General features: G+C 46.5%; 1 pseudogene; it reads left to right on the top strand.

The window, feature by feature from the left end:
* The first annotated feature begins 6,208 nt into the window (after positions 1-6,208).
* On the top strand, positions 6,209-6,328 carry LOC136660830 (5S ribosomal RNA; annotated as a pseudogene).
* The last annotated feature ends 17,106 nt before the right edge of the window (positions 6,329-23,434 follow it).

A 23,434-nucleotide genomic window follows, 5' to 3' on the forward strand; every position in this document is an offset into this window, starting at 1 on the left:
AATGTGGCTGCCCTCTAGAAAGTGTTCTTATGTAGTAGATCCTGGAGTGACTGTGGCCATTTGCTGTCCCTGAACTAATCATACAGAGGCTTGGCGTGGGTCACAATGAAAATGGTTGTGTCTCGAGGCCAGACTAGATGTGCTGAAAGCAGTTCTTATGGTTAGGCTTCTAAAATGAGCCTCAGATAAAGGAACACTCTCAGTAGGTGTCACTTCAGGTGTTCCCCAGATTGGATGCTGAGCAAGAGCAATTGACCCATCAGAGCAGACCAAGTCGCCCATTCAGCTGATCTTGTCTGATCTTGGAAGCTAAGCAGGGTCAGGCCTGGTTAGTACTTGGATGGGAGACCGCCTGGGAGTACCTGGTGCTGTAGGCTTATACCATAGTCTTTTGAGACTGAAGGTTGCCAACCACTAGGGGAAGCATTAGTGTCCAATGTGTCATTGAGGGATAAAAGGGAGCACCATGGGGTCCTAAATGTACGGTTTTGGCCCAAGACCTTCAATAGCCTACTGCCAGCAATGAATCCCCAAAAGTCTGTGAAACTGATCTTTCAGAAAGTGTATGACACTATCCAGAACAATTTAAACATCTATTTCTAGATTAGCAGATTCCCCCAAGCATCAGCCTCTCCATCTTGTCTGACTACCGGGTAAGTTTCAGCAGATGCCGTGGGAAGTCCACAAGCAGGTCTTGAGGGCAACAGCCCTTGTTTCTGCTGTTGCTCCTTCTATTGCAAAAACTGCTATTATTAATAATAATACAAGGCCTTCAATGTGTATGGTGCACGGAGTTAAAGGAGAGATCCCTGCCCCAAGGAGCTTGCAATGTTTAATAAATATTAGTGGCTCTACTGCAGCCTGCTTAGTGCATAAGAACAGTCCCACTGGATCAGGCCATAGGCCCATCTAGTCCAGCTTCCTGTATCTCACAGCGGCCCACCAAATGCTGACCTGGGTCCTAGTTGCTGCGACTAGATCTCCTGCCATGATCCCAACCAAAACTGGGTGTTAACCAAGGGAACTATGAAGTCTGAGTAGACCATTACTTTAAATGTTTTTGAAATTATACTTGTCAGGCTCTAATATACTTGTTTCTATAAAAATCATTTTTTTTAAAATCTGGCCCTAGATAAAATGCATTGCTATTGTTGAAAAAGAACTACTCATGCATCTCCCATATGGGGTTAATTTAGATTCATATTGCAATCAGATGTCCTGTTAAACTGGGACAAAGCCCAGATGGACTCTGACGATGACCTCTCTGCAAATCAGACAGCTGGTCCTTGTTACTGAGTTTATCATCTCTTATAAGCCACTAGGCAAGGATAAGCCCAATAGGAAAAACCCTCTTATTTGCCCTGCTTCATCTGTAAGAGCAGTTTCATTTGTTCGGTTGCCAAAGACAACAAAAACAAAACTTCTCTGCTTTCGGTACTCAAGTATCAGGATTAATTAACTCTCTGCCGAATGAAAGCAATACTCCCTTGGCTTGCATACTTGCAAGGGAGTAGCTGAGCACCAATTTACGGGAAAGGGCTACACTGAAAGAACCTTTTTTTTTTTTGCTAATTCTTTTTCAGATTAGACATAAATTATTTGGATTGCACCACCACCTGGGATATGTTAATAAGCTGCAGCATCGTGCAGCCCTTGTAGCCTAACTCAGCTGCATAGCTAGAGAGGTTGCAAAGCCGCAAGTTTTGCAGGGAGCCTCACCGCAGCACGCAAGTGGCCCCTCCTCTTTGGAGCCATTCTGGGCAGTGGAGGCAAAACAGAGGTGTTTTGCCAAAGTTTTGCCAAAGAGGTGTTTCCCTTGCCAAAGGGGAAAGGGAATGGCTGCTTGCATGCTGTGGTGAGGCTCCCTGCAAAACTTAGTGCTTTGCACGTCCTTGAGCTATGCCACTGGTCTAACTCATGTATGGGAGTAGTTGCTGATCATCTAATGAAGGGCATGTGAGAGTCCCAGCGTTCAGTCTGCCAGCTGAAGTGCAAGCTGTTGCGAGCCAAACATTTGAAGGCTCACAAGTGTGCCCACAAATGATCACACCTGTCCAGCATCAACCACTAGCAAATATTCAAATGAAAAAGCTTTTTGGGGGAGGGAGGTTTGCATTTTTCACAAAGATTCAAATTTGTGCAGACACATCCACACTTGTGCTGATTCTGCTTGCAAATATTTGAGCAGGGGAGTTCGCTATTTCAGAGAACGCTTGCAACAGCTTCAGCACTAAAATAGCACCCAACCTTCAGTTTTTTCCTGTCACTTCCATGTGCTCCAGATGTTATCTTGGAGTCTTTTTGTTTTGTTTCCTTAAAAAAGCCACTGAGATCTCTGCAAGGTGGACTGGCATTGCCTGTCCTTCAGTTTGTTATTCATTATTATTCTCAAGTAGTTCATCTCTTCTAAGTATCCTGAAGCATCTATGGTTTCATTTCCTGTTAGACACAGAAGATGGGAGACAGCCAATGTAATAACTTCTTATGGCATCAAAGCCTTGGAAAAACCAAGAAACACACTGATTGCCTGTCTTCTTGCCCTAAAGCAGACTCCGTCATCATTGAACCATTCTACAATGCCAAATGAACCCATCTGCAGTTTAATCAATTATCAATGGATGGGTCATCAGTAGTATAATTGGGGTGGGGCAATAGGACCATCTGATCCAAATGCAGTGGGGGGGCACAAAATGAGCATTGCTGGTTGTATCTATTATATGATATACTAATATACTGACAATTATAAAACAATATTGAATTATTTCATGGTTTCTATTCAGTTTGAGATAAAAATAATAATAATAATATAATATACAGTATTTATATACCGCCTTTCTTGGGCTTTATTCAAGACTTTATTCAAGGCAGTTTACACAGGCAGGCTTATTAAATCCACTCAGGGATTTTTACAAATTGAAAGAAGGTTCTCTCTTTCAAGAACCACCACGTTCAAGGTGTTACACTCCGATCTGGTTTAACATTCTGGCCTCCATCCTCCCACGCTCCGAGCAGATGGAATAGCTCAGCTGCAGCTTGCCAGCTGCTTCAAGGTCGCACGGTGCCGGTGGCCTCGAACTGGCGACCTTGTGGATGTTAATCTTCAGGCAAATGGAGGCTCTACCCTCTAGACCAGACCTCCTGCCTGAATGAAAACATAATTCAAGATGTTTTCAAGACAGGAGGTAAAAAGCCAGATGTCAGCTTGTTGAACAGCAGAAATACCCTTCAAGGTAGCAGTGATTTCCATTTCTTGACAACTGGTTCCCACCAGTCGCCATGAATATTCCCCCAGAATGCCCCAGGGGTAATGTGACATTGAGACTAGTGCCATTTCAGCAAAAAAATGGCAGACCCTAATGGGCATTTGAATTACAACCATTCCTAAGTCACTCCAGATTTTACCCAACACTCCCCTGAGCAGTATAGTCCAGCATGGATAAAGTTTGACCTTTATTTATTAATCCTTTCTTCCATCATGTAACCCAAGGCAGTGTACACTACAGTCCTATATGGTCACCCATGAAGACACTAAGCATCCCCAAACCAGTGTAGTTTTGACAAAGTGGATGTGTCATGCCTTCAGACTAAGCCCTAAGACCTTTTGTGCTTGAGTTGAAAGCTTCTTATTTGCTTTGCTCTAGTGGCCATTATGACTCCATCCTGAGGTTCCAAGCTTTCCGCTGACCACTCAAGTGCTTTCCACCATATATGACAAGTGCAAACCTCTCAACTTTGTGGGGCTGAGTTGGTTGAATGCACCAATTCCCAGAGGGCAATACAGTTAGGTACATTGGCCAAGGTATTGTCAGTATGGACACTCACATGCTATAAATAGGAAGAGAATTCTTGGGGAAAAGGCAAGCATTGCCCTGCAAGTTCTTCAAGAAAGTCCATAACTACTAAGTTAATTCTGAACCAAAGGGAAGAAGCCCATCATTGGGTTTTCTGGCTTAGCATCTCATTTCACAGATACGTCTGGTCAACTGGACCTCGATAAGTTGCACAAAATTAGGGAAAAAGGAATCCAGAAACATCGTTTTAGAACAAGTAGCCTCTCCCCCTTCCCTTTGGAGCCAGGCTAATGCCTCTGTTTTGTTCCCACCACCCAGAATGACCACGAGGGGGGAGGGGCCACTTGCACATTGCAGTGAGGCTTCCTGCAAAACTTAGTACTTTGCACCCCCTCTAGCTATGCCACTGTTGCTATATATTCTGTGATGTCAATGGAACTTTGTTCCGCTGCCATTCTAAGACTGATAGGATTGAACTATAAGAGTACAGAGGCCTGAGTTCAAATCCTGACTGTGTAACAAGCTATGGTGAAACTAACCTGGATGATTTTCAAAGGGCATTAGATAACTTCACGGAGGACAAGTCTATCAATGGGTGCTAGTCATTATGGCCATACGTCACTTCAAGAGTCAGAGGAATTCTCAGGGAATTTTCAGGGAAGTACCAAGCGGAAAGTGGCATGTTCTTATCTCCTGCTTGTAAAAAACAGGATGCTGGATTATATGGCCCTTTGGCCTGGTCCAACAGGGTTCTTCCATTCTTAGCTTGTGTTGATTGCTCTGTTTCAGCCTAAACTACATTGCAGGGTGGTTATTGGGATAAAGGGAGGAGAGAATCACTTGTGCCCCCCTAAGTCCCTTAGAAGATAGATCATAAATAAAATGTAAACAACTCATTGGTGTAATAGGACTATCCCATTGCATGAAAAATAACCAAGGAAATAAAATGGAGGTCCAATGAGTAATGAGAGGAGCGGACACAACCTTTCCTATAAAAACAATGGAGGAAGCAATTCTGTTTCATTGCTTTCCTCAGATGAATGGCTACAGGGGTGCATTCCAATCTATTAGGAGGGCAGAAAATAGGTTAGTGATTTTAAGACCTCATTTGGTTAATGAATTAAAATGCAAAAGAAGGATCAGTATAAACATGCCCACTGTGTCATATATCACAGCAGAGCATTCTTTCCTTGAGCAACACAGGGAATGCAAACTGCAAGGTACTTGCTAATAGCCCCTGGCAAATGGAATTAGCATTCAGGTGCATAAATTAGGCCCACTCGGAAGGGGAAGAAAGGTGTGGTCCTCTAAGTCAAAGACACAGAGTATAATGTTGCTTTCACAGCTGAAAGACAAACACACACCCCAGGCACAGAGGAGGCTGCAGACAAAGTATCCAAAGGTTCATTCCTCCACCAGACTGAAAGATTGACTTGTCAACTCAAGAATATGGGTGAATTCCAGAGTCCAGATGCTGGAAGTCAGATGCTGGAATTCCAGAGTCCAGATTCTGGAATTCCAGAATTCAAGATACTGTGGGAGCAGCAGGATGGAAAGGGCGAGAGCATCAGGAATCCCAAGACACCTGAAAGTTCTCACTTCAGGAGAGAGGCATCAGCTCCTCACTCCCTACATCACTGCAGCATCTAGTTAGAGGGATTGCAGAATGCTGTAGGGCAGGGGTACCCAAACCCCGACCCGGGGGCCACTTGTGGCCCTCAGGGGCTCCCAATCAGGCCCTCAGGGAGCCCCCCATCTCCAATGAGCCTCTGGCCCTCCAGAGGCTGCTGGAGCCCATGCTGGCCCGATGCAACTGCTCTCAGCATGAGGACAACCGTTTGACCTCTCACCTGAGCTGTGGGACGAGGGTTCCCTCCACTACTTGCTGTTTAACATCTGTGATGCAGCAGTGGCAGAGAAGGAAAGGCTGGCCTTGCTTTGTGCAAGGCCTTTTATAGGCCTTGAGTTACTGCAAGACCTTCGTTCATTCATACAAGTTCCATATCTAATAAATTCATTTATGTAAATTTATTCAAATTTTACATGTAAATTAATTCTTTTTTTCCCCGGTCCCCGACACAGTGTCAGAGAGATGACGTGGCCCTCCTGCCAAAATGTTTGGACACCCCTGCTGTAGGGCCCGGCAAAAACCTCAAGGTGGAATTATTCCAGCAGTGTTTCAGATGATTAGGAAGAATCAACCACCTCAGATTCTTCCTAACAGGACTAGCCCGTGAGGATGACTGAGGCAGGGCTGAGGGGATGCACACCTTCCTTTGCATGCCATTCTCCCCCACAACTCTTGTCCCCGGCACTTCCTGGATTTGAAAAAGAGGAGGGGAAGAGGAAATGAGGAGGGAAAGAGTGGTGGGCTTGTGCACTGAAAGTAAGGAAGGAGGCATTTGACCCGCCATTGTGCCTGCAGCAACTGTTACCCTGCACATGCCGGATCTTGTCTGATCTTGGAAGCTAAGCAGGGTCAGGCCTGGTTAGTACTTGGATGGGAGACTGCCTGGGAATACCGGGTGCTGTAGGCTTATACCATAGTCTTTCGAGACTGAAGGTTGCCAACCATTGTGCCTGCTGCATATTATGTTGGGTGCCCTTCGGGAGAAAGGTGGATTACAAGTCAAATTATTGAATGAGCAGAAAAAAATCCAATACCAAGGTGGAGCCTCAAAGGAATGGAAACAAGGGGGCGGGAATCAGAGGGAAAAAAATCCTCATTTGAAAGAATTTCCCCTGTGAAAAAGTGTGATATTTTATTTTCCATTCAGGCAGAATAATAGTGCTTAAAATTAATATTGCTTCATTGTCTGGCACGCTTCCACATCTCAATACCACCTCTTCCTTAGGAGCAGTGGCACGCCAGCAGCACGCACTCAGTTGTGAATAGGAGGAAGCGGCTGTAGAAGTGGCTCCCCTTAAATGTAAGTGTCTACAGCCCAAGATCTGGGAGCCCAGCTGGAGAGTCTGAGGTGACCCTCCAAAATGTGAGTCTCAGGCCCCCAACCTGAGATTTGGCAACCCCACTGCTACCTCCAGCACTTGGGGGGTGGTGGTGGTGGTTTTGACCAGGCCTACCTCTTAAAGTAATTTTTGAGGTATGCATGGAAACTGTTGCTGGAAGAAAAATACAGAATGCCTGTTAAGGAGAGCCAAAAATTTCATGTCATCTCACATGCCTGGGGATCAGTGAGATCCTTTTATCAACACTATACCATTGCCTGATACCTTTCCTTTCCTTTTTATTTTTTTTTAATATGATGCCCTCAGTACAAAAGTTTTCCCTCCCTGGCTGAGCTGCCATGTTGCTTTTCTTTCTAATTGCTTGCATTTTGAAATTCCCCTTTGCCCAGCACCGGGTGACAACTCCATTGTGAAAACAAACATCTCATGGAGTATGTGCTCCATCACTGTAAACCACTCAGGTACGTGCCTTCTGTGATATAAATGGATCTGTGTGCAACAAGATAGTGATTAATAGTGGGAAGAGGGCACTGCCTGGAGACTTGGCACTGTGTCTTTCTCCCCTCTGCCCCTTTAGCAGTTGTCGTTTAGCACGCTATCAGGAGCAGTTTTGTATAATAGACATAGCAAAGCCCATAAAAGTAACATCTGAGACTGCAGCTGAAGAAGTATTGATTGATTTGATGCCATTAAATTTTGTATCATTACTATGCAATTGCTCTCTCTCTCTCTCGCTCTCTCTCGCTCTCTCTGAATTAATGTATATAGTGGAGTTGCAGCCCCAAAACTTTGGCTTTTCTTTTTTTGCCCCCCCTCCCCTTATAATTTCCTGTAAGTCTTTGAAAGAGTCATTATTCCTTATTACGTAGTCGTGGCATGCCACCTAGTTAGATAAATGCTCGAACAAGAGCGCAGTATATATTCATGATAGCTCATGCTTCAACTAGATCTGCCACTAATTAGATAATTTAGTGGCTCAAAGAAATAAATACAAACAGTGGATCTGAGAAAGCAGGAAGGTAAAATTGTCACTGTGTAGCCAGAGTCACCTGTAGCCTGGAGTTCGCTGCAAAAATAAAACAAGAATGTTGTGAAACCACCAACTTGTATAAGGTTATTTTCATTACTATTTTGTATTTCTTGTAGATCTGATCCGAAACTCTCCCATGGGTTTCTCACTTCTTTTCTGCGTCTTGGGGGGGGACGGGACCCTGATTTCCAAACTCCTTTGGTATGTCTTCAAAGACAGAGTTGGACTTTCTGCTGTTTTCTTGGAGGGGGGATTTTTGTTGGAAAGGGTCCAACGTATGTGGCAGTCAAAGCTTTCTCAAAATTGTGGTAGCCATTTTGGTTTTCTCAACGTGTTGCTCCCAGGGGAGTAAAAAAAAAATGTCTTCCTTTCAAATGGCTACCCCCACATGGAAGTTGCCATTAATGCAAAGAAAAGGCATATAAAAGTTAACACAGGAGATTTGTTATATGTTGTCTAAGCAGCACATGGGCATGTTCTGTTTCCCACACTCCAACCACATACACCCACACAAAGGAAACAAAGATGGAAATACCTCAAAACCTTTTCGTCTCCTCTCCATCCAGAAAATGGCGACCTTTGGTGAAAAAGCAGGAAAAAAGATATTTCAGATCAGCACTCCTCACATTTATATCCTGCCCTTCCTCCAAGGGCAGTGTAGATGGTTCCTCCTTCATCTCCATTTTATCCTCAGAACAACCCTGTGAGGTGAGCCTGCGAGACTGAAGGACAAGAGATTGTGCAAAGTGCTCCCTTTGTGTGCCAAGTGCTCTTTCACCATGGTTCCCATCACCAGTGTTATCATCTGAGCTGTAGTGACCCTGGAAGGGGCTTTAGTACTAGGGTTCCTGTGCTCTTGATTGGTGCCACATGTAGTCTGTGCTCCATTGTAGGAAAATGGACAGACATTGTGTTGGCATTCATGTGCCATGGATGCAGTTTCCAAACAGGATTGGGCCATAAGTATGAAAGTTTCTGCTATTATCATTGAGGGCCCAATCCTATTCAATGTCCCAGCACTGATGCAGCTATGCCACTGGGATGAGTGCTGCATCTCAGAGGGGAGAGGCAGTCACAGAGGCCTCAGGGCTGCATTGGCTCTGGAAAATTGGATAGGAATGGACTCTGATACTTTGTCCTGCTACTAGTATTTATACTAGTGTATTATTTTTAGTGTATTATAGTGTATTATACTAGTGTACTAACAATCCTGCAGCAGAAATGCAAGGATGCAGGCGGAAGTGACAAGTCAACCAGCGAGTGCAACAAGCCCACCTGCACAATGGCAGGTGACCACATATGCAGGTCAGTAGCCATCATCTGCATCCACTGGTGAATTGGTAGTGGGGTTGGATAGTGGGAGGAACAAGGACATTTCTGGGTAGGGAGGAAGAGGAACTGGAGGGGGTGGGGGAAAGGCAAGAAAGGGTAGATCCAGCAGCCTGATGCACAACAGATCTTATCTTAAAACTTAGAACTTCCCTGTTCCCTTACCCTCCCTCCAAAACAGGTGGTGCATGTCCAAAGATACCTGCAGGAAGCTCAAAGGCTTATGCGGAGGTCAGCAGAAATTATTTCTACTTACCTCCCATTCGCCTTTGTGCCACAACCCTACCATAGGATGTAGCATACACCTTTTTGGCATGGCTGCACCAATGCTGGTGGTGGGAGATAGGATTGGGATCTCAGTGTTTTCAGCAACAAAGCACCCCTCTCCACGTGGTAAAGCAAAATAAGCCTGGTTTTCCAGGAAGTGAGCAGGTTGTGCATTATCAAGATACATTCCCACCAAGAGGGAGGGGCCACTTGCACACTGCAGTGAGGCTCCCTGCAAAATGTACCATATTTTTCGCTCCATAAGACACACTTCCCCCCCCCCAAAAAAAAGTGGGGGGGGGAAGTGTGTGTGTCTTATGGAGCAAATACTGCAAAAAAGAGTGCACGTTGGGGACCTTAATGAAGGGGGGATCTTCCTGCTGGTTTATGATCCCATTCACCCTAATAAAGGGGGGATCTTCCTGCCGGTTTATGATCCCATTCACCCTAAGAAGGGGGGGAATGGTTCAAATGTTATTCTGTTATAGTTTATTAAATATTTTATTACACTATTTGGTTCAGAATATATTTTTTTCCTGTTTTCCTCCTCTAAAAAATAGGTGCGTCTTATGGTCAGGTGCGTCTTATGGAGCGAAAAATACGGTAGTGCTTTGCACCCCATTTAGCTACACCACTGCCCTCTTGTATCAAGAAAAATAGGGATTAGGGTTGACAACTCTGACTGCTGCTATTCCTGAAGATGTAATGTTATTTAGCCAAGGAGGCCCTGAAAAATCGCCAGGATTGCTTCAGCAGTCACTTGGAAATCAGTGCTGATTCTGGAAGACTGTGGGCTAATCCTAAAGAGTCAGCACCCCTAGTGAGGTTGCAGGTTGTTCCATGAGGATAGGGCTGCAAATTCTATTCAGCAGCCCACTAGACATTGGCTGCAGTCCTAACCACACATTCCTGAGAGTAAACCCTATTGAATAAAATAGGACTTACTACTGAGTAGACCTGGTTAGGCTTGTGCCCATTTTTTCTTACTAATTGCTCACAACTGCAGCTGGACTGAGGCCAGTGTCTTGATCCTGATTGATGGCACACAAAGAAGCTTCCCTCTCTCTCCAGTAAGATCACTTTCAGCTACCCAACTTTAAGCAGATATCATATGACATCAGTAAACAACTGCTGTTTATATAAAAATATAGATTTCCTTTAAGAGCTTTACTCCAATCTTTAGTAAGCCATATTTATGGTGTGATTGTTTATGTTCCCAGAAGCCTGTAGGAGGATGGCATTGTTTCTGTTTATGTGGTCCCATGATTCAGACTTGATGAGGTAGTTATTAAGTTGGGAACCTACTTTGTTCTTTGGAGAGTGAGGCAAGCAGAGAGCATGTGGCTGTGGTTTTGACTCTGTCATTTGAACACCTATCCAGGAGGACTTTGTTTTCCTTATCTGAAAACCAGCCCACCCATAAAGGACACAATTTTCACCTGGAGTCTGACTTTGCCCTGGTTTGAATGGCTGTATTGAGTTACGTGTGATTGCTTAGATCAGTGTTTCTCAAAGTGTGCTCTGAGGAGCCTTTGAAACCCCTTCAGTGGCTCAACAAACACACTAGTGTCACATCACTCTGTGTACGCATCAGGATTCTGGGGTTTCCCCAAGACTCTGCTCATGCGATGGTGGGACTCCCTGAGATTCCCTTTAGGAATGTAAAGGTTCTCTGGAGTCTAAAATGTTTGAGAACTTGGGTGATCTGAGGTTTCTATAAGAGTTGGCATTTGGAAAGAACTTTCCAAAACTGCCACAAAACAATCTGGCATGAAGGTATGATTGTAGGAAAAAGTGATACAGCAAAGGAATGATAGCAGATCATTACATTTGTGATTGGCATTAGAGGCCTCTAGAGAGGCTGGGCTTTCCTTGAACCCTGAAAATATATACACAGGGTCTCCCACATTATCTGCAGGGTTCTGGTCCAGGAACACCACTGTTAAGGAAACCCATGGAAGAAGAAATCCTCAGATTTTGGGGCCCTCTAGTCCTCTGGAGGCAAGGGGTGCTGTGCTCCCCTCACCTCTGGAGGGTGTACTGAGGGCCAAGGAGGCCACGCCAAGCCCCCCCCCCCCAGCCCTCAGAACACCTTCTAAGGCCTCTGAAGGCCTTAGTATGTCACTTCTGGTTTTACGGAAAAATGAGAAGTGATGCCTTAAGGCCTTAAAATTTGCAGCCTCCCCAGCCCTCAAAACACCCTCCAGAGGCAAGGAAGCACAGTCCCCCTCATTTCCAGAGGGTCCATGTGGCTCTGACTCAAGGGTTCAAGGACCCACAGATACTTCTACCCACAGGTCCTGCATCCACAAATGCAGCAGACCCACTGCAGTTGCATTTTGGACCATAGGACAGCCAGAAGTAGTTCAGTTTGCATGTTTAGAGTCTGGTAACATGCCATGATGCTGCCACATGTCTGCTTGGCTTGCGCAATCTAGTAGCACTTAGAAATAGGAGCCCAACTGTTATGCTATGCACGTATTCCAGCCCAGTTGGTTGGAGTCAACGCTGGCTCTGGAAAATTCCTGCGCTGGGCCCACCATGGCATTCTCCACTCTTGGATGACACATTGAGTCCCACCACTACCTCAAAAGGTTCTGGCTGGAGTTCTGTGGGTGCTGTTTCTGGTCTCCCAGGTCTCCTGGCTAGCAGCTCCAGACTGGTTTCAAAGCCCGGGACTGGGAGCAGAGTTGGTTCCCCAACCCAGTTGGTCTCCCCAACCTAGGGTCAGGCTCTCAACTGCTGTTCAGGACAAGAGCCACGACATTTCTAGAATATCTTTAGCCCAAAGAGGAAAAGAATGATCTTGATTTAGGAGAGGACTGTGCTATTTCAGGATAAATTAGCACATTGTACAGTGGGCAGTGAAGAATCCTCAACCATCATTAATAGCGGCGGGATGGGAGTTCCAAACTGCTGAAAGATGGGCAGGCCTCTAGCATTCCACTCATGTCCTTTGGTTTATCTGTGAAATCTTGGCGGGTGCACAGGTCCAAATCGGATAAGGCCCAGACTCCAAGATGAGGGTAGGTGCCAGGAACCCAATATCCAAACCACCATAACCTCTGTTTAGAGCTCCACTCCACCCACTGTTCAATTATTTTTGAGAGGCATTGGCAAAGATCAGGACCTTATAATGCGTTTCTTAGTTTTGTCCACAGATGTTTCTTGTTTTCAGCTGTGATTGTTAGGCAGTGAATCATACATCCATGCGTGTGGGTGGGACGGTCTTTTCCATTACAAAATTCATTAGATAGGTTTCAACCATTACTACTTCTCAAAGAGTTCCATAGTCCATTCTCTGAAGCCTGAAGGAAAACCCTAGCCCTGTTCAGGCATGGTGCAGGCAGACACAGGAACCTGGGGGAAGTTGGGGCATAATTTTTAAACTTATACTGATTGTAAATTTTTAATTTACTTACTTAGGCTGCAATCCTAACCACACTTTCCTGAGAGTAAGCCCCATTGAACAAAATAGGACTAATTTCTGATAGACCTGGTTAGGATTGTGCCCTTACTTACTTACTTACTCAGTTAATTTGATTTTGTCATGGAGGTGTCTTAAAAATTTTCCTGCTTCATAATGTCATTTCTGACCATGACATCACTTCCAGGTTAATGACATCACTTCTGGTGGGTCCCAACATATTGTCATTCTAAAAAGTGGGTTCCAGTGCAGAACTACTGCCTTAGATTCTTTTAATTTGTGCCAGGGATGGAATCTGCACTCTTTTGCATGCAAAGAAAGAGGTTTAGCACTGATCTGCAGCCCTTATCTAGTGCAGGGAGCAGTCACTGGGTTATACCACCCAATTATCTTTTGCATTGGGGTACATCTTGTTACAGCCCACTGCTTTGTTCCTTCTTTTGTCCCTTGTGGAAATAAATGATACTGAAGCTCAGCAAGCCGAGAATATGCAGGTTTCTGCATCTGATCTAGATCTAGGTGATGAATGCTGAAAAAAACAAGCAATTTATTAGATGTTTTCAGACTAAAGGATGTTCCTGCTACAGAGAACCACAATTACTTTTTGCTCCAAAATCTTTCCTAACCTGGGAAATTAATAGCTGGCAGTGTTATCCTCTAGATCGAGGTTCGCACTGACTTCTTATAAAGTTTACAGAGATGCTCAAATGCATTATTAAGAGCTGATTGTCACATGCACCACTGTATTGGGTGTGAAATAATCCAGAATAAGTAGCTATCAGCCATTTATTCATACTCAGAATTGCCAGTACAGATTAAACACCCTATTTAGTAAAACCCTAATAATGAGAGTATGGGGGAGTTGAAAGCTCATCTCCCCCCCCCCCCGCCGCCCCAGATAACACATGTTTGTGTGTGGGTTCCCCCCTCCCAAGCATCCAAAGCTTAGGGTACATGAAAAAGGGTTGGGTAGCATATGCAATAAAATGAAATGGGAATGAGGTGGTATAGTCTTGATGTAGTAGATAGGACTGTAACAGTTTTGATTCCAGATGGAGGAATTCACATTTTTGAATGCCCCTCTTTTCTCAGCATTTAAAACTGTATTTATTTCAGAGGTTTGATTTGTGCTTTGATTTGTTGGTGTGCTGGCTTTTATATAAAGCTGCTGCACTTTTACAGATTTTCATTCACTGACTTTGCATTCTGATTTTGCATGTTTTTGTATAACCCACTTGAAAGCTATCCTTACTGAAAAGTGGAGTTCATATATCCCAGAAAGTTAAAAAAAATTATTAAGCAAGTTTCTGTTTTATTTATTTAGAAGAGTGGTTCCCAAACCACTCCTCAGAATTTGAGAACCATCTAAGTCCTTGCAGTGCAAGAGAATACACAGCAACACAATCACCAAGATTTGTGATTGTGGAACTGGAAGTGGGTTGTGATCTCTGTTTTAAGACAATCAGAGGCTTGGGAGCCCTGTGGAGGCTTCTTTGGGCCCTCTGGGAGGCTGGCACTACAAAAACTAAATCTGAAGCCCCTCTTTTATCCCCAGAAGCAGCATGATCCTGGAGATCACGTCACTGCATTTTATCCTCTCCTCCCCTGAGAGCCCAGCAACAGGGCTTTCTCTGGCTAGTGGGTCACGAACCCACCAGTTTGGGAACCACTGATTTAGAACACTTTTACCTCACCTTTCCACTCTTAAAGTAGATTAGCAGCCCAATCCTAACTAAGTTCTCATGCAGCGGTGCCACCATAGGCTACGCTACATCCCACAGGGGACTTTTGTCTGCTGGAAGCCTCCTCAGTCTTGGGACATTTGCTCCCTTGCCCCTGGGTAAGCCCCAGCAGCCGCTATGGGTCAACTTGGACTTGCATCAGCAATATCACTAGTGCAAATCCGAGTTGATCCATGCAGATGGATCGAGCCTGCGAAGGGGACTAAGGGCCCAATCCTATGACCTTGTAGCACCAGCACTGTTCCTCCAGGTGCCGGGAAGCATAGGATTGGGCTGTAGGATACAGCGTGCACTGGAACAGCCAATTCATCCCCCCTTCCAGGTCCAATTCATCCAGCCCTGCCCCATTTCCTTCCTGTTTCACCCCTCCCCACCATCCCCTGCCCTCCCCCCTGGACTTACCTTGTCCAATGGGTGGCATAACAAATGACTGTGTTCTGCCAGTGTGCCAGCTATGAACTAAGCACTTTGTGTCATTTTTGTGACAGCATACGTGCTGGCAGAACATATGTTCTGCGGAGGCAGACCCTGAATAGGACTGGGCCACAAGGCAGCTTGGGGTTGCCTGTCTGTTCTGGGCAGTAGCCTATGTGGTGACAATGGGCTTGCCTGCCTCAAAACACAACAACCGTTAAAACTTTGACTGTCATGGTTATCTCCACACAATGTTGGCGTGCGTGACACATTTTCAAGCGGGGAGGGGAGAGTATCCTACTCAACCGAGTGGAAAAACAAGCCACAGATCAAAATATCCACATGGAATTACAATCAGACAACCATAGAAACCACGTGAAAACATCAAAATCGTGTGGGAACAGGTCGTCGTCGTCTTGGCTCTGACTCTGGCTTCTTGGAACGTTTTAAATGCTTGATTTCTACGAGATGTGAAGCCGTCCCATTCGTCAGTATATTCCTTAAAACCAGAGTAGCATGTTGCAAGTCTTGTTGACAATGAGTGCACTATTTCTTGCAAAGGTGGAACTTTGCTTCGTCGTGGCGGAAACTGTGCTACCAAACAGTGCTGATTACGTTGTACATCTTGTCTTTTTACGTACCATTTGGTGAGCTCTTCATACTTACTGACATGATATATGAATGTATTATGTATTATATACACCAAAATGGCCTCTGGTGTATCCAGCTCAGGAACAGAGGCTGCTGAAGGTCTCCCCAAGTTAAAGGAAGTTTTGTCCCCTTGCCCCAGGGTAAGCCCCAGCAGCCCCTATGGGGCTGCTTGGGCTCAACCAGCAAAATAACTGGTGCGAGTCTGAGCAGCCTCATGACGTGGAGGAGACCTCTGCCACCAGTACTGCCCCCTCCTGGGTCTAGTATGCCCCAGTCCCTGCCCTCCCCCTGCTCCCTTGCTCCCTTGCTATCCTTGTTCCCACCTCTCCCCACCTCTGTTTCGCCCTCCCCCTGTCCCTCCACTGGCCTGCATGGAGTTAACATAAGAACAGCCCCACTGGATCAGGCCATAGGCCCATCTAGTCCAGCTTCCTGTATCTCACAGCAGCCCACCAAATGCCCCAGGGAGCACACCAGATATCAAGACACCTGCAAGGCATTCTGGGAATTGTAGTTAAGAACATAAGAACAGCCCCACTGGATCAGGCCATAGGCCCACCTAGTCCAGCTTCCTGTATCTCACAGCAGCCCACCAAATGCCCCAGGGAGCACACCAGATAACAAGAGACCTGCAAGGCATTCTGGGAATTGTAGTTAAGAACGTAAGAACAGCCCCACTGGAGCAGGCCATAGGCCCATCCAGTCCAGCTTCCTGTATGTCACAGCAGCCCACCAAATGCCCCAGGGAGCACACCAGATATCAAGACACCTGCAAGGCATTCTGGGAATTGTAGTTAAGAACATAAGAACAGCCCCACTGGATCAGGCCATAGGCCCACCTAGTCCAGCTTCCTGTATCTCACAGCGGCTCACCAAATGCCCCAGGGAGCACACCAGATAACAAGAGACCTCATCCTGGTGCCCTCCCTTGCATCTGGCATTCTGACATAGCCCATTTCTAAAATCAGGAGGTTGTACCTGCACATCATGGCTTGTAACCCGTAATGGATTTTTCCTCCAGAAACTTGTCCAATCCCCTTTTAAAGGTGTCCGGGCCAGATGCTGTCACCACATCCTGTGGCAAGGAGTTCCACAGACCGACCACACGCTGAGTAAAGAAATATTTTCTTTTGTCTATCCTAACCCGCCCAACACTCAATTTGAGTGGATGTCCCCTGGTTCTGGTATTATGTGAGAGTGTAAAGAGCATCTCCCTATCCACTCTGTCCATCCCCTGCATAATTTTGTATGTCTCAATCATGTCCCCCCTGAGGCGCCTCTTTTCTAGGCTGAAAAGAGTTTACCTATTCCGGCATGTGCTGGTCACTTGCTGGCACTGGCAGGCTGGTGCGGGTCTTTCCGCCAGCGCTTGTGCTCCTTCCACCAGTACCAGGTCAGTTAGGATCGGGCTGTTAAGGGAAGCCATTGAAGGAATGTGTGGAACCATCCCAGCACACACACTGGTGGATGTCTGCAAAGGCCCTTGGTCAACGATGTCAGCAGTGTACAGAGGCCAATGGGGAACGTGTTAAGCGTTTGGTCTGATTGCTGAAATGAAGTAATTAATTGATTGAGTCAAACAACTACTTCTTCAACTACTTCTCATATACAGTATATATGTGTACTATAGCACTATAGTATTGTGTGAATTATAACACAATAAATTTGGCACTAAAAAGCATGTGTACGTTTTCTTGAGATACCCTGATAGATTCCTTTTTTAAATTTCTTTTGTTTTCACCTGACAGCTCTGGTCCTGAAGCGTATGTTTGGAAAAAAACAGCAAAGACCTCCGGCGCTGGAAAGAAAGCACCCTAATTCCTTCCATTGCCTTTCAGCTAGAGTGCAGTGCAGAACTGAATACAATCCCTGGTCTCACCAATTTCCCACCCACCCCCTCACAAAACAAGTTATTTTGCTGTAAATTAGGTCACACACATCGAGTTGCGAAAGTTGGGAGTGGTTTGGAAGGCCAAAGTGTCTGCTGTTTGGTCCCGATGTCGCCCTTTTCTTCCTCCAGTGTTGTTTTCATCTTTTGTGTGGCTGAGAAATTCATACATTGTGTTTGCCTTTTGTAATCTGGCACTTAACAAGGCTGGCTTTGTCCGTCTCACAAAGGCCAATAAACTCTGGTTTGCCAATAAGCCCTCAGTAACTGCTGGACATTATGACTGATTATAATGCTGCAAAGCTCCACAAGGGCTATAAACTTATATTGAAAGACAATCGTGGAAAGAAAGGGGGGGGGAGAAGCTTTTGAAATGACACAGTACTCATGTAACCCTGTGGGGGCACCAAGGGTAACAAGGACGCCATTGACAGGAGCACTAATACAAAAAGCTGCATAGATGGAGAGTCATCCAAGCCAATATGGTGTGGGGATGACTATGGCACTTCATGTTTTAATGCTCCTTTTGTTTTCTTCTCACTTTCAGGCCGGCAAGCCCACAGTGGCATTGACAGAGTGGCTTCTGTTTAGGTGCCTGCTGGAGAGGAAGAAATAAGAGAGCGAAAACTGTACTGTGATTTAGTACTCAGATGATGGGAGAAAAGGTAGAAGAGGGCCTTTAATGAAATTCACAAGCCTGACTCCCTTGAATTAGCCAAATAATAGCTCTGCAGACGCGTGTGGCCTCTGGGAACCAAGTGCCTTGGGAACTAAGTGCCAGGTAAGGCACAAGAGTTTAGCATCTGGGCGAGGAGAAGGCAAGGAGACCTCTGAGTTTTGGAGAAGGAGAGGAGGAGCAGGAGGAGGAGGTAAGTGTACTCATTCTAACGCTTTGTCTTTCTAACTCCCTGTCTTCTAACCTTAACCTTACCTTTAAAGCAACCTTCAATCAAAATTGAAAGTTAGCACCTAAGGGAGGTACATAGGGCTACTCGTGAGTAAGAGCAGAGTCCTACTCGTGAGTAAGAGCAGAGTCCTACTCGTGAGTAAGAGCCCAAGGGTCAGGCATTTAAATCAAAGTTGAAAGTTAGCTGCACCTAAGGTAGCACTTAATCGAAGGAAGGGAGGAGGATAAAGTGGAAAGCAGGTTTTTTCTACTTGTTTAAATTAAACCTATACTTAACCCAGGTTAAACCTAATCTAAGTTAGAACATAACCTAAACAGGTCAGTAAATTGGGACACAGGATCTAGAGAGCAATAAATAATTAAACAAACCCAAATAAAAACTAGCTTGAGGTTACAAAAACAGTCCAGCCTAAGAGAACAGAACTAGGAGGGAAAGGACCTAGGAAGGGCCAATTCCCAACCCATTAAGAGCCCCATTAGGCTAATCCAAGCAGTCCATTCAGGAGCCTGCAGAGTAGGTCACGCCCATCAGCAGCCATTTGCCTTCCTGAGCTTTTGTAAACTCACCTGGGAAGGCCAGCCCCCTTTCAATCAGGAAGGAAGGAGGGGGGAGGAGCCAGCCAGGAGTATAAAGCTAGGCGGGCCATCGCGTGAGGCTCTCTGCAGACGCGTGTGGCCTCTGGGAACCCAGTGCCTTGGGAACTAAGTGCCAGGTAAGGCACAAGAGTTTAGCATCTGGGCGAGTTCAGCAGCAGGGCGAGGAGGCCAGGGCCCCAGACACTGCCCTTCCTCTTCCCTAGAGAAGAGGGCTGCTATCCAGTGTACGGTTTTTAAAAGGACCCCTAAATAAAACAACAACAACAAAAAAGCTATGCAGTCAGACAGCCAGCAGCAGGGTGGGGGCTATCCAGTGTTCTGCATTGAGTGCCACATGTATGATTATATGCCTCTGGGGCATAAGTCATGGGTGTGTCCTCGATGCAAGGAGCTCCAGGCTCTCAGGGAACGCGTCCGCTCCCTTGAAGCCTTGGTGGCCGACCTGGAGAAGCGCAGGCAGCCAGAGGAGGACCGTGGGGAGACTTCTGGGGACGATCAGGCTTCGTCCCAACCTCAGGCGTGCAGCTCCTCGGCTGCCCGGGTGGGAAGTCTCGGGACTGGAGGACGTCATCCTGGAGAGGAGGGAAACAATCCCCTAGGGGGGATCCCTTCTCCAGGGGATGGAGCCGTATCCGAGCGCACTCGGGATACTCCTCGGCGGGAGGGGGGTCGGGGGCTTCTTGTAGTGGGGGATTCGATTATTAGAAACATAGAGAGGGGGGTTTGCGATGGATGTGAGGACCGCATGGTGACTTGCCTGCCTGGTGCGAAGGTTGCGGACATCACTTCTCGTCTAGACAGGCTGGTAGACAGTGCTGGGGGAGAGGTAGCGGCTGTGGTGCATGTCGGCACCAACGATGTGGGCAAGTGTAGCTGGGAGGTCCTGGAGGCCAAATTTAGGCTTTTAGGCAGGAAGCTGAAAGCCAGGACCTCAAAGGTAGCGTTCTCTGAAGTGCTACCTGTTCCACGCGCAGGGCCAGCTAGGCAGGTGGAGATCAGGGGTCTCAATGCGTGGATGAGACGGTGGTGTAGGGAGGAGGGGTTTAGATTCGTTAGGCACTGGGGAACGTTTTGGGACAAGCGGGGCCTGTACAAGAGGGACGGGCTCCATTTGAACCAGAATGGAACCAGACTGCTGGCGCATAACATTAAAAAGGTGGCAGAGCAGCTTTTAAACTGATCCCTGGGGGAAGGCCGACAGGAGCCGAGGGGCATCCGGTTCGGGACTCCTCATCCCTATGGGATGAGGATGGGGAGGTTAGAGAACAACAAGACAAAGGCAGGGTAGGAGAAGAAATTGGGAAAGGTAGGGTGATGGGATGTGATAGACGGTTTGGCACAATGAGAGGATGCAGGGACAAAGGAGCGAATAAGCAGCCCATCCTGGGGCACTCCGTGTATAAATGCTTTTATGCGAATGCCCGAAGTCTACGAGCAAAGGTGGGAGAACTGGAATGTCTGGTGGCAAGGGAAAATATTGACATAGTGGGCATAACGGAAACCTGGTGGAATGCGGAGAATCAGTGGGATACCGCAATCCCGGGCTATAAACTCTACAGGAGGGACAGGCAGGGGCGTGTTGGAGGTGGGGTGGCCCTTTATGTTAAGGAAGGGATAGAATCCAGCAAAGTAGAGATTGAAGGTGGGTCCGACTCCACCGTAGAATCTCTGTGGGTTAAATTACCAGGCTTGTGCAGCGATGTAATACTGGGGGCGTGCTATCGTCCTCCAGACCAGAAATCTGATGGGGACCTTGAAATGAGGAAACAGATCAGGGAGGTGACAAGGAGGGACAGGGTTGTAATCATGGGGGACTTCAATTATCCTCATATTGACTGGGTCAATTTGTGTTCTGGTCACGATAAGGAAACCGGATTTCTTGACGTGCTAAATGACTGTGGCTTAGATCAGCTAGTCACGGAGCCCACCAGAGGACAGGTGACTCTGGATTTAATATTGTGTGGTACGCAGGACCTGGTTAGAGATGTCAATGTTACAGAGCCATTGGGGAACAGTGATCATGCTGCGATCCGTTTTGACGTGCACGTTGGGGGAAGAATACCAGGCAAATCTCTAACAAAAACCCTTGACTTCCGACGGGTGGACTTCCCTCAAATGAGGAGGCTGGTTAGAAGGAGGTTGAAAGGGAGGGTAAAAAGAGTCCAGTCTCTCCAGAGTGCATGGAGGCTGCTTAAAACAACAGTAATAGAGGCCCAGCAGAGGTGTATACCGCAAAGAAAGAAGGGTTCCACTAAATCCAGGAGGGTGCCCGCATGGCTAACCAGCCAAGTTAGAGAGGCTGTGAAGGGCAAGGAAGCTTCCTTCCGTAAATGGAAGTCTTGCCCTAATGAAGAGAATAAAAAGGAACATAAACTGTGGCAAAAGAAATGTAAGAAGGTGATAGGGGAGGCCAAGCGAGACTATGAGGAACGCATGGCCAGCAACATTAAGGGGAATAATAAAAGCTTCTTCAAATATGTTAGAAGCAGGAAACCCGCCAGAGAAGCGGTTGGCCCTCTGGATGGTGAGGGAGGGAAAGGGGAGATAAAAGGAGACTTAGAGATGGCAGAGAAATTAAATGAGTTCTTTGCATCTGTCTTCACGGCAGAAGACCTCGGGCAGATACCGCTGCCCGAACGGCCCCTCCTAACCGAGGAGTTAAGTCAGATAGAGGTTAAAAGAGAAGATGTTTCAGACCTCATTGATAAATTAAAGATCAATAAGTCACCGGGCCCTGATGGCATACACCCAAGGGTTATTAAGGAATTGAAGAATGAAGTTGCAGATCTCTTGACTAAGGTATGCAACTTGTCCCTCAAAACGGCCACGGTGCCAGAAGATTGGAGGATAGCAAATGTCACGCCTATTTTTAAAAAGGGAAAGAGGGGGGACCCGGGAAACTATAGGCCGGTCAGCCTAACATCCATACCGGGTAAGATGGTGGAATGCCTCATCAAAGATAGGATCACAAAACACATAGACGAACAGGCCTTGCTGAGGGAGAGTCAGCATGGCTTCTGTAAGGGTAAGTCTTGCCTCACAAACCTTTTAGAATTCTTTGAAAAGGTCAACAGGCATGTGGATGTGGGAGAACCCGTGGACATTATATATCTGGACTTTCAGAAGGCGTTTGACACGGTCCCTCACCAAAGGCTACTGAAAAAACTCCACAGTCAGGGAATTAGAGGACAGGTCCTCTCGTGGATTGAGAACTGGTTGGAGGCCAGGAAGCAGAGAGTGGGTGTCAATGGGCAATTTTCACAATGGAGAGAGGTGAAAAGCGGTGTGCCCCAAGGATCTGTCCTGGGACCGGTGCTTTTCAACCTCTTCATAAATGACCTGGAGACAGGGTTGAGCAGTGAAGTGGCTAAGTTTGCAGATGACACCAAACTTTTCCGAGTGGTAAAGACCAGAAGTGATTGTGAGGAGCTCCAGAAGGATCTCTCCAGACTGGCAGAATGGGCAGCAAAATGGCAGATGCGCTTCAATGTCGGTAAGTGTAAAGTCATGCACATTGGGGCAAAAAATCAAAACTTTAGATATAGGCTGATGGGTTCTGAGCTGTCTGTGACAGATCAGGAGAGAGATCTTGGGGTGGTGGTGGACAGGTCGATGAAAGTGTCGACCCAATGTGCGGCGGCAGTGAAGAAGGCCAATTCTATGCTTGGGATCATTAGGAAGGGTATTGAGAACAAAACGGTTAGTATTATAATGCCGTTGTACAAATCGATGGTAAGGCCACACCTGGAGTATTGTGTCCAGTTCTGGTCGCCGCATCTCAAAAAAGACATAGTGGAAATGGAAAAGGTGCAAAAGAGAGCGACTAAGATGATTACGGGGCTGGGGCACCTTCCTTATGAGGAAAGGCTACGGCGTTTGGGCCTCTTCAGCCTAGAAAAGAGACGCTTGAGGGGGGACATGATTGAGACATACAAAATTATGCAGGGGATGGACAGAGTGGATAGGGAGATGCTCTTTACACTCTCACATAATACCAGAACCAGGGGACATCCACTAAAATTGAGTGTTGGGCGGGTTAGGACAGGCAAAAGAAAATATTTCTTTACTCAGCGCGTGGTCGGTCTGTGGAACTCCTTGCCACAGGATGTGGTGCTGGCGTCTAGCCTAGACGCCTTTAAAAGGGGATTGGACGAGTTTCTGGAGGAAAAATCCATTATGGGGTACAAGCCATGATGTGTATGCGCAACCTCCTGATTTTAGGAATGGGTTAAGTCAGAATGCCAGATGTAGGGGAGGGCACCAGGATGAGGTCTCTTGTTATCTGGTGTGCTCCCTGGGGCATTTGGTGGGCCGCTGTGAGATACAGGAAGCTGGACTAGATGGGCCTATGGCCTGATCCAGTGGGGCTGTTCTTATGTTCTTATGTTCTTAATAGCTCCCTTCTACCTGCATCGGTGGTG

This window comes from Tiliqua scincoides, chromosome 9, assembly GCF_035046505.1.
Source record: "Tiliqua scincoides isolate rTilSci1 chromosome 9, rTilSci1.hap2, whole genome shotgun sequence".
In the NCBI taxonomy this organism is placed as follows: Eukaryota; Metazoa; Chordata; class Lepidosauria; order Squamata; family Scincidae; genus Tiliqua; species Tiliqua scincoides.